This window comes from Pipra filicauda, unplaced genomic scaffold (genome assembly GCF_003945595.2).
Source record: "Pipra filicauda isolate LSUMZ 115617 unplaced genomic scaffold, ASM394559v2 scaffold516_size422861_pilon, whole genome shotgun sequence".
Taxonomy (NCBI): Eukaryota; Metazoa; Chordata; class Aves; order Passeriformes; family Pipridae; genus Pipra; species Pipra filicauda.
The window spans coordinates 33,876-48,726 of NW_024104661.1; the positions used below are offsets into that span (position 1 = coordinate 33,876).

Genomic DNA, 14,851 nt, shown 5'->3' on the forward strand with positions numbered 1-14,851 from the left:
CCCCGCCCCGCCATTACTGGCCCGCCCACCCCCAAACCCGATCCAAATGAGGATTTCGTGCAGGCAAAAGGTGCCAGCACAGAAAGCCCTGGCTGCCCACCGAGTGCCCAGGCTGCGCCACACACTGCACCTGAAAGCCAAACCTCACAAGCTTTCTGTCCCGGGAAACAGGGTTGCTGTCCACTGCTCAGCCCCGCCCCGCCATTACTGGCCCGCCCACCCCCAAAACCCGATCCAAATGAGAATTCCTCCAAGATAAAAGGTGTCAGCACAGAAAGCCCTGGCTGCCCACCGAGTGCCCAGGCTGCGCCACACACTGCACCTGAAAGCCAAACCTCACAAGCTTTCTGTCCCGGGAAACAGGGTTGCTGTCCACTGGTGTATCCCCGCCCCGCAATTAATGGCCCGCCCACCCCCAAACCCGATCCAAATGAGAATTCCTCCAAGAAAAAAGGTGCCAGCACAGAAACTCCTGGCTTGCCACAGAGTGCCATGCTGCGTCCACACAACGCACCTGAACCAACCTCACAAGCTTTCTGTCCCGGGAAACAGGGTTGCTGTCCACTGCTCAGCCCCGCCCCGCCATTACTGGCCCGCCCACCCCCCAAACCCGATCCAAATGAGAATTCCTCCAAGAAAAAAGGTGCCAGCACAGAAAGCCCTGGCTGCCCACCGAGTGCCCAGGCTGCGCCACACACTGCACCTGAAAGCCAAACCTCACAAGCTTTCTGTCCCGGGAAACAGGGTTGCTGTCCACTGCTCAGCCCCGCCCCGCCATTACTGGCCCGCCCACCCCCACACCCGATCCAAATGAGAATTCCTCCAAGAAAAAAGGTGCCAGCACAGAAACTCCTGGCTGCCCACCGAGTGCCCATGCTGCGCCACACACTGCACCTGAAAGCCAAACCTCACAAGCTTTCTGTCCCGGGAAACAGGGTTGCTGTCCACTGCTCAGCCCCGCCCCGCCATTACTGGCCCGCCCACCCCAAAAACCCGATCCAAATGAGAATTCCTCCAAGAAAAAAGGTGCCAGCACAGAAAGCCCTGGCTGCCCACGGACTGGCCAGGCTGCGCCACACACTGCACCTGAAAGCCAAACCTCACAAGCTTTCTGTCCCGGGAAACAGGGTTGCTGTCCACTGGTCAGCCACACCCCGCCATTACTGGCCCGCCCACCCCCAAAACCCGATCCAAATGAGAATTCCTCCAAGATAAAAGGTGCCAGCACAGAAAGCCCTGGCTGCCCACCGAGTGCCCAGGCTGCGCCACACACTGCACCTGAAAGCCAAACCTCACAAGCTTTCTGTCCCGGGAAACAGGGTTGCTGTCCACTGCTCAGCCCCGCCCCGCCATTACTGGCCCGCCCACCCCCCAAACCCGATCCAAATGAGGATTTCTTGCAGGCAAAAGGTGACAGCACAGAAACCCCTGGCTGCCCACCGAGTGCCCAGGCTGCGCCACACACTGCACCTGAAAGCCAAACCTCACAAGCTTTCTGTCCCGGGAAACAGGTCTGCTGTCCCCTGTAACAGACAGATAACATTCAAATGCCAAAAATGATGTTTCGCCAGTGTTTCTGCCTGTCAAAAACTTCCTACCAAAACTCCTGTGGCAGTTTTTCACCAGAACTTCTCACCAGAGGCTTCCCACGGGAGTTTTCCTGCCAAAGGATCCTGGTATTGTCCAGCCTTATCCCATCTCTGCCAACATCTGAACAGGGCTAGGTGCCAAAACACCACAGGCTACCTCCTTGAACACTATAAAAGCTGAAGAGAAATTTGGGAAAACCAGGGAAAGAGGAGTGAGCAAGAGATTTTGGCTATACCAGCTGAAAAATCTTGTCTCCGCCTCGCCCTCACCTTTTCTTTTCTTCCGCCGCCGTAAAACTGCCTGCCCGTCACCAGAGACTGAACCTCTGCCCTCCGGAATTGCACCGGGACCCTCCGTGCTACCCTGCGTGACTTTTCCACTCTAACCCCATTTCTGAGAGGTACGGCAGGACCGAGACCTCTGCACAAGCCTGAGACTGGGCCGGGGTGAGTGACGGCGTGAGCTGCGGAGAAGCCACATCCCGGCTGCATTCCAGACCCCCTGCAGCTAAAGAGAGAACATCACACCGAAAGGCGGTGGAGCCAGACAGAAAAAAAAAAAAAGGCGAAAGCTGCTTCTTTCTCTCCCTCTCCCCCCCCCACACTCCACAAGTCAGCTCGGACGAATAGGTAGTTTTTCGGTGGTAATCTTTTTCTGTGCTTCTAAAAAGTAATCTTAGCATTGTCTAACCTTTTCTTATTTTTTCCTCTTTCTCTTTGCATCTCTTAGCAATTAATAAAAGCAGTTTTGGCATCAACAGTTAACTCGTATGAGTTTTAATTTTGCTCAAGGGAACTTTCGAATATAAAAATTCTTTCTGCAATATTTTAGCAGATTGTAACACCCCCCCAAACCCGATCCAAATGAGGATTCTCGCAGGGAAAAGGTGCCAGCACAGAAAGCCCTGCCTGCCCACCTTATACCAAAAGTGGGCCATTAGCTGAACTTGAGAGACACACGGTAAAGCTTTTCTTTCCATTATTGAACTGCACCCCGTCTATTGATGAAGTGCTCCACTTAAACTCCCAGTCCTATTCCAGAAAAACCCTTAGCCGCAGACCTACCTCATAGGCCACCAAAGACAGCTGGGAAGGAGAGCGGTTCTTCTCTTTTACTCCCTCTGCCCGGACGACCCGCTGTTCAAAGCGCCATGCCTTACGAACAGGCCACACCCCTCTTCTCCTGCTCCAATTTCTATCCCCCAGAAACCACCTGGACTCCACCCCCTGGTCAGCTGATTAGGTCTCGCAAGGCAGCCGGGCTGAGCCGGGCTGAGCCGGGCTGAGCTGGGAGCAGTTTCTCCCTGCAGTTTAAATCCCCCACAAACGCCCTCAGCTCCAGTCAATGATGAGATGATTAGAGCTTGCAGTGCAGCTCCGTTCACCTGCGCTGAACTGAAAGGAGCTCCTCCATGAAGTAAAAATCTCCGAGGAAGAACCTCAACTCGTCTCCTGGTTACCTCACAAGGTCCTTAGGTGCAGATGAGCTGATGTGGCTTGCTCGAATAGCAGGAAACAGACCACTTACTCCGCACAGAGTGCCCAGGCTGCGCCACACACTGCACCTGAAAGCCAAAGCTCATCAGGCTTTCTGTCCTGGGGCACAGGGCTGCTGTCCCAATGTTTCTTGCAAATCCCACCTTCCTGCCTTTGCCAAGTTAGGCAATATCAGCCTTTCCTTGGCTATGAGAAGTTTCCTTTATTTTTAACAAAGCAGAATAATTCCAAGTACCGTCTGCTAAGCATAAGCAGGTGGGGGACAGAAGGCAGTGGGGTGTAAGCCCTCCTGGTACCCCAGCTTTTCCCTTTGCCTCTTCCTGACCTGGTTGCTGTTTGTCCTGCCAGGCCAGGGATCCTGAATCCCTCCAAGGGTCCTGGAATTGATGAACTAGAGGTGTAACTGAGGCTGGGTTTTACCCCAATTAAAGAGGAGTTGCTGAACCAGCCCAGCATACGGAACCTCTGCCCTCATAGAGCAACTGGGAACAACTAAGGGGTTTTACAGAAATGCCGGCAGGATAAAGGGTTTGGATGAGCTTTCCCAGCAGCCAGTGCCCTGCTATGTCTGCCTACAGATCCGTTTTCTGTCTGTATTTCCTGCAGCCGACTCCAAGCAGAATGGGATGGTGTCTTAAAAGCTGGTGGGGTGGGAAAGGGGAAGATCTGTGTTAATTTACAATTCCACAAGATTATCCTTTCAGTCTGTTTTACTTTTGGAGTGTGAAGAACAAGGGGAAGTGGGGTGCAGTGGGGAACCAGTGGAATCCACCAGGCAACTAAAACTAAGCTGGACAATGCTTTTCTCTTTTTCCTTCTTTTCTTTTCCCCGTTCCTACAGAAACTATGTGAAGGATAATTTTAATGTGTGGAAGACGATAAGAGAGAGAGCAGTGGGAACGTTCTAAGAGCTTTTACACGTTTCTTTCACAGTCTGACTGCCCCTACTCAGAAAAAGTCCCAAGGATTAAAATACCAATGGACATCATGGAGCCTTTCCTAAGTGATAGCAAACCCGCCGACAGTGAGTAGAACTAACCTCTCGCATGCCTGCTTGACTCTGACTTGCACTACAAATATATATCTATATATTTAGAGTGATTTTTTTAAATTTTTTAATCTTTCCTTTTACTTGAGAAGTACTTTTTCTTGTTCTCTTTTTTTTCCTCTCTTTTTTAATTTCCAGGCCTCTGCTTTATGACAGATTTTGCTTTTGTGAGCTTTTTGTTTTGGGTTTTTTTTCCTTTGCTGGTTACAAAATCAATGTTGTTCCTTCTGGTGCCTCCAGCTTAAGTGCTTTTCTCCAGCTCCTGACAGGTCTCCTGGCCACCCACTCTCTGCTCTCCTCTGCTCTCCTCTGCTCTGCTCTGCTCTCCTCTCCTCTCCTCTCTTCTCCTCTCCTCTCCGAACCTCTCTGAACCTCTCCTCTCCGAACCTCTCTGAAGCTCTCCTCTCCCCTCCCCTCCCCCTTGGTGTTAACCTGCTGATGGTGGGATTTATTTTTTTCCTCTGAGTCTGTTGTTCTGGATTTGCAGCGCTGTCCTGTCACTGTTTGTTTCCTTATGTGCCAAGCAGTTGCAAAAAAAATCAGCACTTAACAGAGTAATTAATTATTTGTGTCATTAAGCTGCCCAGGCAGGGATCAGTTGGTCATTAACTTATTTCCCTTCTTCGATGATTTGCTTTTGTGCTCTTCTCTTGGTTTTAATTTCTCATGTTAATATCCATAAATGCTGATTGTAATCTTTATTTTCAGTCATTCCCACTTTACATTTTCCTCTTTTAAGTGAGGAATCACAGCTGACCTTGGCTTTTTTGCCTTTGGGCTGACTTTTTAATATACTAAGGGTGTCCTATACTGTTTTGTTGTGAGTTGGGAGGGGAGAAATACAAATCAGAGTAATAAATTAGTGCTGCTGCCAGACTGGTAATTCCTGGGAGTAGGACCTAAACCCCTAGATGATAAATCCTTAAATTATCCTTAGGGTTTAAGAGCTGGGACCCAAGTCCCTTTCCTTTTGGTGGCATAGAGAGGCCTTGGGCAACACGGAGCATTGCTCTGTGGGTTTTAGATACAGAAGTATCTAAAAGTTCTACCTCTTATTTCTAGATGCCAGGCTTTCTGTAAAAAATGTATTGTACCATATATAATGTGATTTTTACAGAAAAACAAACCCACCACACCACAATCTCCAGGACGTGGCGCAGGGCTGGATCGGTTCCATTAACACCTTCTGCTCCGAAGCATCTGGCTGTTTTAGGGTTGTGTTGGTTTTATGGGTTTTATTTTTTATGAGTAATCTTTGCTGTGAAGGAGACGGGATGTGATCCGCGTCCTCCTGCATCCCACACCATCATCTGTGGAATTTACCCGAAATCTTGGCTACTCAGCTTCTCAGCCCCAGACCCGGCAATGCAGCAGGACCAAGCAGGCCAGGCACGGGCATCCCAGGATTTTGGGGTGGCACCAAGTGAGCAATCACCTCAGGGGAGGATTTTCTCTCTGTAGCGTGTTTATACTGGTGTGTGCATCTAAACAAGCCTTTGGGAAACTGGGTTTCACCAGGACATGAGGGAACACGCTAAAAGCTTCGTCCAAAAATTATAATAAGAAGAAAGAATCCCCGGGCTGTCCAGGTGAATTCCCTGTTGGAGACAACCCCACTGCAGAGGAAGGGCATGTCCTGCCGCTTGGTCCTTGTGAAACCAAAGTTCCTGTTGGTGAAGTCGAGAGGATTTTCTGATGGTGCTGAGACCTTAAATGCCAAATTTGAGCATCTGTTCCCACGAAGGATCCGTCACCTCCGTACATCCCCCGCTCACTCTCAAGGGGTCTTTGCTTCCGTTTCCATGAAAGCTGTGTTGTATGTCACAGGAACGCAGCTGAAACCTGCTCTGAAAAGGCTGGAGAGACGTGGGAAAAGGCCTGAAGAGGAGCAGCTCAATCCAAATTGGGTATTTCGTAGGAAAAGCCTGGGTGGGCGCTTCAGGGAATAGGTTTGGAGGCTGACCCAAAGCCCTCTGAGATCAGAGTCGGCCGTCAGCAACGACCTTCCCCTCACAAATCCAAGGTCCCAGCTCCCGGTGGGACCCCTGACGGCCACCAGCCACAGCCAGCTTTGTCCCAGCTCCGGGAACACGGTGGCCACCAGCCTCTGGCCTGCTGATACGCCTTTGTATTTGTATTTTGATTTTGAATCAACAGCACTTTCAGCTACTTTTATTATTGTTTTTAATTCTCCTAAGTCTGTATTTGCTTTGGAGGAGAGAATGAAAACTTGGGATGAAATGAAGTGGATCAGGATGGTGGAACAAAAAGGAAAAAAGCAGAAAACATTTCAAATCTTATTCAAGTGATTTTTTTTCCCAGTAATGTAAACCATGAAATTCCTTATAACATTATAGTATTTTACAGTTTTATGAAGCTTTCTATTGTGACTTTTATGGAATCAAAAGATGATGAGATATTTTAGCATTTCTATTTTTCAAAATTAAATGTCTACTGAAACTAAAGTAGCTTTATGCATTTATGGGAGAGCTCATGTCCATTTTCGCTCCTTCTGTGTCGAGTCTTGTCTGATTGAATTGAGATCTGAGGATCACTGTGGTGGTATGGGGGAGTGGCTGGAAATTTGGAAGCAGGCGTCCTTGGTTCGCCTGGATTGCCAAGGAGCAGCATGGAGATGAGCCCACTGGTGCCAGGGGTCTCACCTCCTTCAGGAAGCGGGCGGTGGGTGCAGGGGAGATGCAGCAGGTGCAGACCATGGAGAGGAAGGTCCTGGTGGAGCCCAGGAGCACAGGCAGGGGCACCTGGCTGTAGCTGCTGGCGTACTCGTACAGATACCTGCGGCAGGGGCGGGATGAGGAGAGCCGGCACCCCGGGATCGGGAGCAGGAGCTGCGGGATTTAGGGGCGTTGGGGCTGCCCGGGGATGGGAGCCCTCTCCAGCTACCGGGAACGGCGAGTCCGCACCGCAGGACTTGAGCGACAGGGCCGAGGACTGCGGGAGGGACAAGTGGTTATGGCCACCCACGACACACTCTCTCATCCCGGCCGTGGTTTGGGGTCCATCCCCCGCTTTTGGGTCGCGCCCCGGGGCTGCAGTCCCGGCCGTGCCCACCGGGGTCACCGCTCTCCCGTGCCGCGGCACAGCCCCGGCTCCCCCGGCCCGAGCGGGACCGTGTCCCGTTCCCTGGGGGGGTCCCAGCCCCGCTATGGCCGCAGCGGTCCCGATCTCAGCCCCAATCCCACCACGGTCCTCCCGCCGCGGGGCCCCCACTCCGCCTGCCGGGCGAGAGGCGGCACTGGCCAGGACCTGCCGCGGGCACGGGCGGGACCCGGCAACGAGCCCCGGGAACAAACCCCCGAGCACGGACCCCCGGCAACGAGCCCCTGGACTTAAGAGTAAGGGGTTGGAAATCCTCAAAAGCTCAGTGATGACAGAACAGTGTCACTGCCTTTATCAGCTCATCTCTAAATTCAACATGGCACAAGAAGCTGTGCAGAAATACCCATCTCAACAAAGATCTCCCAGAGCAGTCCGAATCCAAGGGAGCTTCACTTCAGCCGTGCACAAGCACCACTCCTGCTCACCTCCGTGCTGTGTTTGACAGAGTCTGACAGAACATTCCTTTGGGGAACGTGCTGGTTCCTGCTCACGAGGAGGCTGATCCATCAGACTTACTGCCTGAGGTACAAAACACTCTCCAGAGTAATCGCCCCAACAACTGTATCAGATAGAAACACATCCTTAGAAAGAACAATTGCGATGCCAAGGTTTCATGGTTTAAACTCTCTGTCTCTCCCTCCAGAGTTCTCCTGGCAATGTAGGGATGGTGTTTAAGAGCAGCATAAGGAGAACTGACAGTCCCTGTCTCACACTTTCCAGGATAGCAACACTGCCAAACTGAGCTTGTAACATAGACGCTCTCAGGATAATTTGTATCTCTCGTTAAATGCTAATTCTTCATGAGAAGAATCAGGACAGAGAGGCTGATTTAACACCTAGAGGGATTCGTGGGCTACAATGAGGACACTGAACACGAGCCTGGTGCTCCTGAAAAGGGCAGATATTGACCTGACAAGTGCCTCAGATCGATCTGTGACAAGAAGTGGGAGGTGAAGTTGGTACCAGAGTCGCTGTCCCTTCACACACAGTTGGTCATTGGCCTGCAGAAAAGAAGGGGGTTCCTGCCTGCTGCTCTCCCCTGGCATTACCCCGTTCCCTGGGAAAGTGCAGCTCTTGTCACTGCAGTGTAAAGGTGGGGAAAAGGCAGCCCAGCTTGGGGGGTGACCCTCCCTTCCTTCAGCTGCTGGGAAACGTGGCCGGGGGTCCCTCAGAGGCACTCCAGCTGAGGAGCTGCACCACTGCCAGAGGGACTTGGCAGGGATGGGGCAAGGGCAGCTCCTAAAATGCCCAGCTGGAGGAACGAGCCGCCCAGGCCTCCGCACCAAGCCCTGGACAGGGCATTTGGGCTGCTGGGGAATGGCCCAGCAGGGAGGTTCTGCTCCTGCCAGCCCAGCTGTTGCTTCCAACCGCATAGGAGGGGAAGGTATTTTGTCAGGGCAGTCGCTCATGGAATGGGTTGCCTGGGGAGGTTGTTGTATCCCCATCCGTGGAATGGTTCAAAACATGACTGGATCCCTCCCTGAGCAGCCCGGTCCGATCCCATTGGTGACTGTGGCCTAAGCAGGAGGTCAGACTTAGAGACCTTGGACTGTCTCTTCTGACCCAGATTCCTCTACAGTCCTGCAGCAGTTCTGGCTTCTTACAGTCCATGAGACCTGTTGGTTCCACAGTCTGCAGAGAAGCTCCTTTGCCCAGCAGGCAGTCCTGGAATGCCCAGACATCCATGGCAGAGATTCCCAGAGCTGCCACGTGCCCCAGCTGTCCCTGAGCCTCAGCTTTGGCCTCGGCACTGAAACGCTGCCAGGACCTGTCCCTGCTGTGCAGGTCCGTGGGGCAGCAGGACACGGTGTCACACGGCACACACGGCCACTGGGTCCTGCCAGCTCCTGCAGCCTGTGCTTCCTGATTGCCGGGGATTTTAGGGGCCACCTGTCTCCAGGGCTGGGCAGGGAAACAGAGATTTCCTGTGCCTGGGAGCAACGCAGGGCCTTGCCAAGGCAAGCAAATCGCCTGGGCTTCAGGTGCCCGTGTGCAATTCCATGTCCAGGGTGTCTCCCCCAGCAGCAGGTTCCTGTCCCCAGTTCCCGATCTCCCTGAGCGGAGCGGGCGGGGCGGGGCCGCGGGGACCGGCGGGCTGGGATTGGGCGGCGGCGCTCGAGCGCTGATTGGGCAGCGCTGCCGGCCCGCGGTATAAAGGGCCGGCGGGGCGGGTGGGGCCGGTTGTGTGTGTGAGGGCTGAGGGCGCGGCCCCGCTGCTGCCCGGGCTGCGGAGGGGAGAGCGCCTTGGCCGCTGGGTTTGTGGGCCGGGGGAGCCGGGGGGCGTTTAGGGGCGCGTTGTGCTGGGCAGCGGGGGCCGGGTAAACCCCTTCCCTGCCGGGTGAGCCTGGGGGAGCCGTGGCAGGACTGCAGGGCTGGTGCTCTCTGGGTGGATCGAGTTTTGCTTTGGAATTCCAAAGCCTTTCCCTGTGCCGGGTTATGAGGCCAAGACTGCTTTAGCTTGTTTTTTTTTGGTGCTGCATTAATGCTTTTTGCTCGTTCTGTGTCAATTTGCAGCCTGGCTCGTGGTTTCCCCTGGTGCTGGGGAGTGGAGGCGAGTTGTGCTTCCTGCTGGGAGAGAGAAGGGCCTTGGGAAGCTGCTCCATGAGCCACAGCTGTGCCGAGCCCGGGAGTCTGTCCAGGTAAGAGCAGGGCTTATACTGCCGGTGAGGAGCTGGGTTCTGCTGCTGAAACATGCCCATGCCTTGAAATGCAAGGACAGGCAGAAGCCGGGAGGGACCCTGAGCACATTTGAAAAGCCCTTGACTGTGGGCGAAGTGTCCAGGAGAAATGATTCCTTTTTTTGCAGGGAGGCAGTTTGTGAGGACAGGGGGGTTGCTGTGCTCTCTAGCCAAACTACTGCCCTTGGGATGTGCAGGGTGAGGAAATGTTGGCCACGTGTGGGCTGGAGCAAAGGTGTGTGGGTGGCTGTGTGTGACACCCGTGTGTGTGCTGGAAGGGGGTTCTGGTGCCACTGGAGCTGCCAGGGAGCCAAAAGGGGCACAGTTGTCTGAAAAAGGTGAAAGCTCTGTTGGCCTCTGTTGACACCTGCACCAAAGGAGATGCAAATTTTCCCCCTCTTGGTTGCAGGCTTCACAAAGCTCCCAGGAAAGGAAGTTTTAGATTCCAACTCCCCTTTCTGCTAAAGGTTTCCTTGCTCTCTCAGCAGGATGTGGAGTGCCACCATGTCCCCGAGGTCACCCTTTCTGCTGTTGGGAGAGCATGAGGTGGATGGAGAGGATCCCCAGGCATCTGCAGGCAAAAGGGACTGGCACAACTGCGATTTTTCTCCAGCTCTCCTAAGGTGGACTTTCAGGGTACCATGGGTAATGTGCCAGCTCTCCTGCTGGAGTTTTTGTCTTGTGCTATATTTGAACATCAAGAGTAAAACTAAAGTCAGGTGTGTTCTGGAGTATGTTACACTCGTGCAAAGCTCCTTCCCTCTGTTTATTTTCTGTTCTGGAAAGCACAGTCTGGGGTTCCTGGGCACTTCCTCTTAAATGATTCCATGAAAATAATTTTGTACTGAAAGGAGAAAGGAGCTGTCTGTTTGAGATCAGATGTCACTGATAAAAGCTTGATGTTTTTTCACTCAGTAAGCTTTTAAAATATCTCATAGTGTGTAGGAATGCCTGGCTTCTAAACCTCACCAACAGAGTCTTAGAAGTTTCTTTGAAGAGCTGTTTTCAGGCAGCAAAATTGGCCCTGCAGGAGGGACTCTGTGCCTGCTTTCCCGTGGCTCCAAGGGATCTCTGGCCCTTCACGCCGGCACCGAGATTTTCTCGGGAAGGGCCTCAGATCCCCGGACCAGTCTGGGAAACAGGCAAGATCCCCCTGCATTTGTAAATGAGGGCTTGTTGTGGCTTCCTACCCGTACCCATTGGTGGGTTCCAAAGAAGGGCTCTTGAAATGCCTTTTGGGCTGTCCGTTGAAGCCTTGGGACCAAATTGGGCCCCCCTGGAGGGACAGTGCTGTTGGTGCCCCCCGGGTTGGGGCACCCCGAGGACTCCAGCGCGCACCGAAAGGATTATTCGGGGAGATCCTCGGGGTGCCCGGCCCTGGGGAGTTCAAAGCAAGGTCCCTGCACTGGATTCAGGCATTGCTGGGAGTATCCCAGGTGTAGCTGTCCATGCTAGACATGGAGCTCTCTACTGGACTGTAATTGGGTTCTAAAAGTGGTACTCCAAGTGCAAAGGAAGTGTGGGATTGGGATTAAGAAATGAGCAGTGATGGTCCAATTGGCTGTTTTCTCTTGAATGTAATGGTAAGAGCTGCAGGAATGCAAGGTGTGTGTTCCCGTCCCCAGCATTTGGTTTGCACATGTCCTGCTCAGACCCAGGTCCAACTTCCTCAGTCCTTAACACAAGAGAAGGAGAATTAAGGACTGGCAGTGTTAAGGTGACTGGTGTGACAGGGGTTAAACTGGGAAAACATTGGGGAATTCCTCAGTTTGTCTCTTTGCCAAACTCACCCAAACCTGTGCTAGGAAGAGACTGATTGAGTGGAAAAGTTGAGGCAGAAATGAAATTAAAAACTGGGGATGTTGAAACTGTAATTGCTGGAACTAAATGTGTCAAAGCAGCAGCTCTTGTTGTGCAGGGAATAACTCCTGTCAGCAGCAAGGTCCCGACTGAAATGGCAGCTGCAGTTGTTCCTGTGGTGTGGGCCAGTGGAGTTCCAGGAGAGTGGAAGAGGGCAGAACCTGTAGGTATTACCCCTGATGTGGGATCTATATGGGTAAGGCAAAGCCAGTATCCTTTAAAATCAGAATGCCAGCTTGGATTGGTTGCAGTAACAGCTAAATTGGCTCATCCTGGTTTGCTTGTAGGACGTGAATGCAAGAACCTGCCAAGGAACCAATGGCCAAGATGACTGATGAGTGCAGGACCTGAGAGAACCACCTTGAATGACAACCTTAGTATTGTTTAAAAGATGGCCTTTGTTGCAAGGAAAGCCAAGAACCTTTGAAGGAGAAAATCTGGAAAGGGGAAAGGAAGAAGAGAAGCCACCTGACTTCTCCCTGAGCCCCAGACAGCCCCTGAACTGCCTTCCTGGGAATGGTAGGATGGGGTGGACTCTGGATTGCTCCCTCTGGATGTGTGGTAAGACTGTTATACCAGCTTTTAAGAACAACCTGTAAGCATTTGCTGCCTTGGCTAGATGGTGCAAGGGCAGCCTTTAAGCAGCTAAAGCATTCCCTGAGGAGAGCTCTGGGTCTGCCAGATCTCTCAGAACTGTTGGAAGCATCTTTGCTGGGGAGGGCAAACAAAGGACAAGGTGTGCAGTGACACCCCAACAAGGGACTTTCAATTAATGACATCCCTGCAAGTGAACTTTGTGGGCTGTTCCCCCTGTAGGGCAGGTGATAGTCCCAGCTAGAGTGATGGGAAAAATGGTTAAAAGAGAGCCCCAAAAGCTGGAAATCCTCCTGGAGGCTCTTGGCCAACAGAGTTTGCTGAGTTGCCCCTGCAAGAAGGATAGTGACAGCTTTTGATGCTGGTAGATCCTTTTAATAGATAGTCTTGAGCGTGTCCTTGTTGCACCAGTAGGCCTTGTCCAAGTCCCCATATTCCAGGAGATATGCTTATTAAAGTTTAAAATGATCTCCATAATCCTTTGTTGGCTTGAGGCTCTCCCCTGAGGAACTCCAGGAACTCCTGGTGCCGCCTGGGCCGATGGATTGGACGCCCCAGCCCCTCCGTTCCTGCCCAGCCCCTGGGTCCGTGTCGAGTGGTGGCACTGCCAGCCCCTGCAGGTGAAGTGGGAAGGGCCTTTCCAGGTCTTGTGGGTCACATCTATAGCAGCCAAAGTTGCAGAAAAAGGACCTGGGGTCTCTTCTTCTTTAGTTAAAAAAGCTCCTTTTGGTTGGTGAGCAGAACAAAGTGGATCCTTCAGAGTTCCCATCCGTGTTTGTGTCTCAGCCTGTGTTATGATTCAGGGCTGTAGCTGTTGTTGTCACTGAGGAGTCAAACTCTGCTTTAAATCATGAGACACTGGCCTAATGGCCAAGTGTCAGGAAAAAAGTGGGAATGATACCTGAGTGTTGAGATGTAACAAGAGGTAATCCTTTTTGCAGTGGGATGTAGCCTGGAAACTGCACAGAGCTTAGCCAAGGGATTTAAAGGGACTAACCAAGGGAGGTGAAGAAAGAAGGAAGAAGGGAAGTGAGGCAGCAGCCCAGCAGCACCAAGTTCCTGTGTCAGCAGGTGAGTTGTCTTAAGGTTCCTAAGGCAGGCACTGAGGACTTTGAGGGCTCCAGACGGAGCAGACCTGCGAAGACCCTCAGTGAAGCCCCTTGGAAACCTTCTAAGGGTAGGTGTGTATGGTAATGAGTGTTGGAAAATGTCCTGAGTAGGGATTAAGAATGCAGGGAAGGAAAATGAACCCTCCTGTAATGCTGCCATATCAGCTGCAGTGGAGACACCTCTCTGTTCCCTTTGGGAGCTCATTGCCAGGACACCTGGTGGGCTGGAATGATTCAAGAGCATAGGAATAAAAGATTGCCTGGCTTCTAAAACTCATCAACTGAGTCTCAGAGGTTCTTTTAAGAAATTTTAGGTAACACCTGAACTTTTGTGTGTAGTTCTGAGTTCCGTTGGAAAGAGATTGTCCAGGGAAGAGGAATCTTGCTCAGTGCAAGAAGTTGCCCTTCCTATCTGAGCTGATGCCCTTGGCAGGAGAAGTGCTCAGCAAGGAGGCTCTTTGCTCCCAGGCAGGAAGAAAGGTCAGTGCCCTTCCTCCCCAAGGCCCAGCCCAGCAGGGCTGGCAGGAGCTGCTGGTGTGGCTGCTCTTTGGGTTCTCAGCTGTGGCTGTGGGGTGGTGACCTCGTGTTCCTCCCCGTGCTCCAGGGCAGCCAAAAGCCCCAGCCCAGCCCCTGGGCCTTTCTGGGAGCCTGAGCTATTGTAGTACTGGGGATGGGGGTTTGGGTTTTTGTTTCCCTAAAAGTAGAACCATTGGGGGGGATCCCTTATCTCACAGTTGTTGTTTTGATATCTTAATTAATTACAACTTGAGAAGAAAACCTTGTGTAACCTAGCAACTGACTTGCACTGGTTCCACTGAAAGTGCCAAGGAGTTGTAGTGTCCACTGGATTGTTTGTATTGAAGCAGTTTGGTGTTTACAGAGGGATAATAACTCCTGTCAGCAGCAAGGTCCTGACTGAAGTGGCAGCTGCAGTTGTTCCTGTGGTGTGGGCCAGTGGAATTCCAAGAAAATGGACAAGGACAGAACCTGTACGAATTACCCCTAAGCCAGGGTCTCTCCTGGTAAGGCAAACCAAGTATCCTTTAAAATTAGGAAGCCAAGCTGGATTGGTTCTAGTAAGAGCTGAATTTGCTGCTGATGGTTTGATAGTAGAATGTGAATGCAAGGAGCTGTAAAGAAAGGAAATGGGCAAGATGATTGATTGCTGGGAGCAGGGGCTGGCAGACAGTGGCACTGGCTGTTTGGTTGTGGTTGGGAATGAGCAGCTTGACCTGCCCAGGGTTGTCTGTGCTGGGGGTGGGTTTGGGTCCTGTGTGGCCACAGGTCTGTGCAGCAGCTGGAGCCTGGGCAGGGTTGGGGGCTGTGGTGTGCCAGGCTGCTGAGTGTGTTGTCCCT

The 14,851-nt window shown here is 52.3% G+C and overlaps 1 long non-coding RNA gene across 2 annotated transcripts; it reads left to right on the plus strand.

Moving 5' to 3' along the window:
* Positions 1–9,446: 9,446 nt before the first annotated feature.
* Positions 9,447–12,119, plus strand: LOC114000531. 2 transcript variants are annotated; one of them, XR_005565693.1, is made up of 3 exons: positions 9,447–9,509; positions 9,769–9,893; positions 10,418–10,943. It is a non-coding gene; the product is annotated as an uncharacterized LOC114000531 (long non-coding RNA). The 2 variants fall into 2 exon arrangements; XR_003545247.2 differs by lacking the exon at positions 9,447–9,509 and adding an exon at positions 12,080–12,119 and having other exon boundaries at positions 9,620–9,893; positions 10,418–10,577.
* The last annotated feature ends 2,732 nt before the right edge of the window (positions 12,120–14,851 follow it).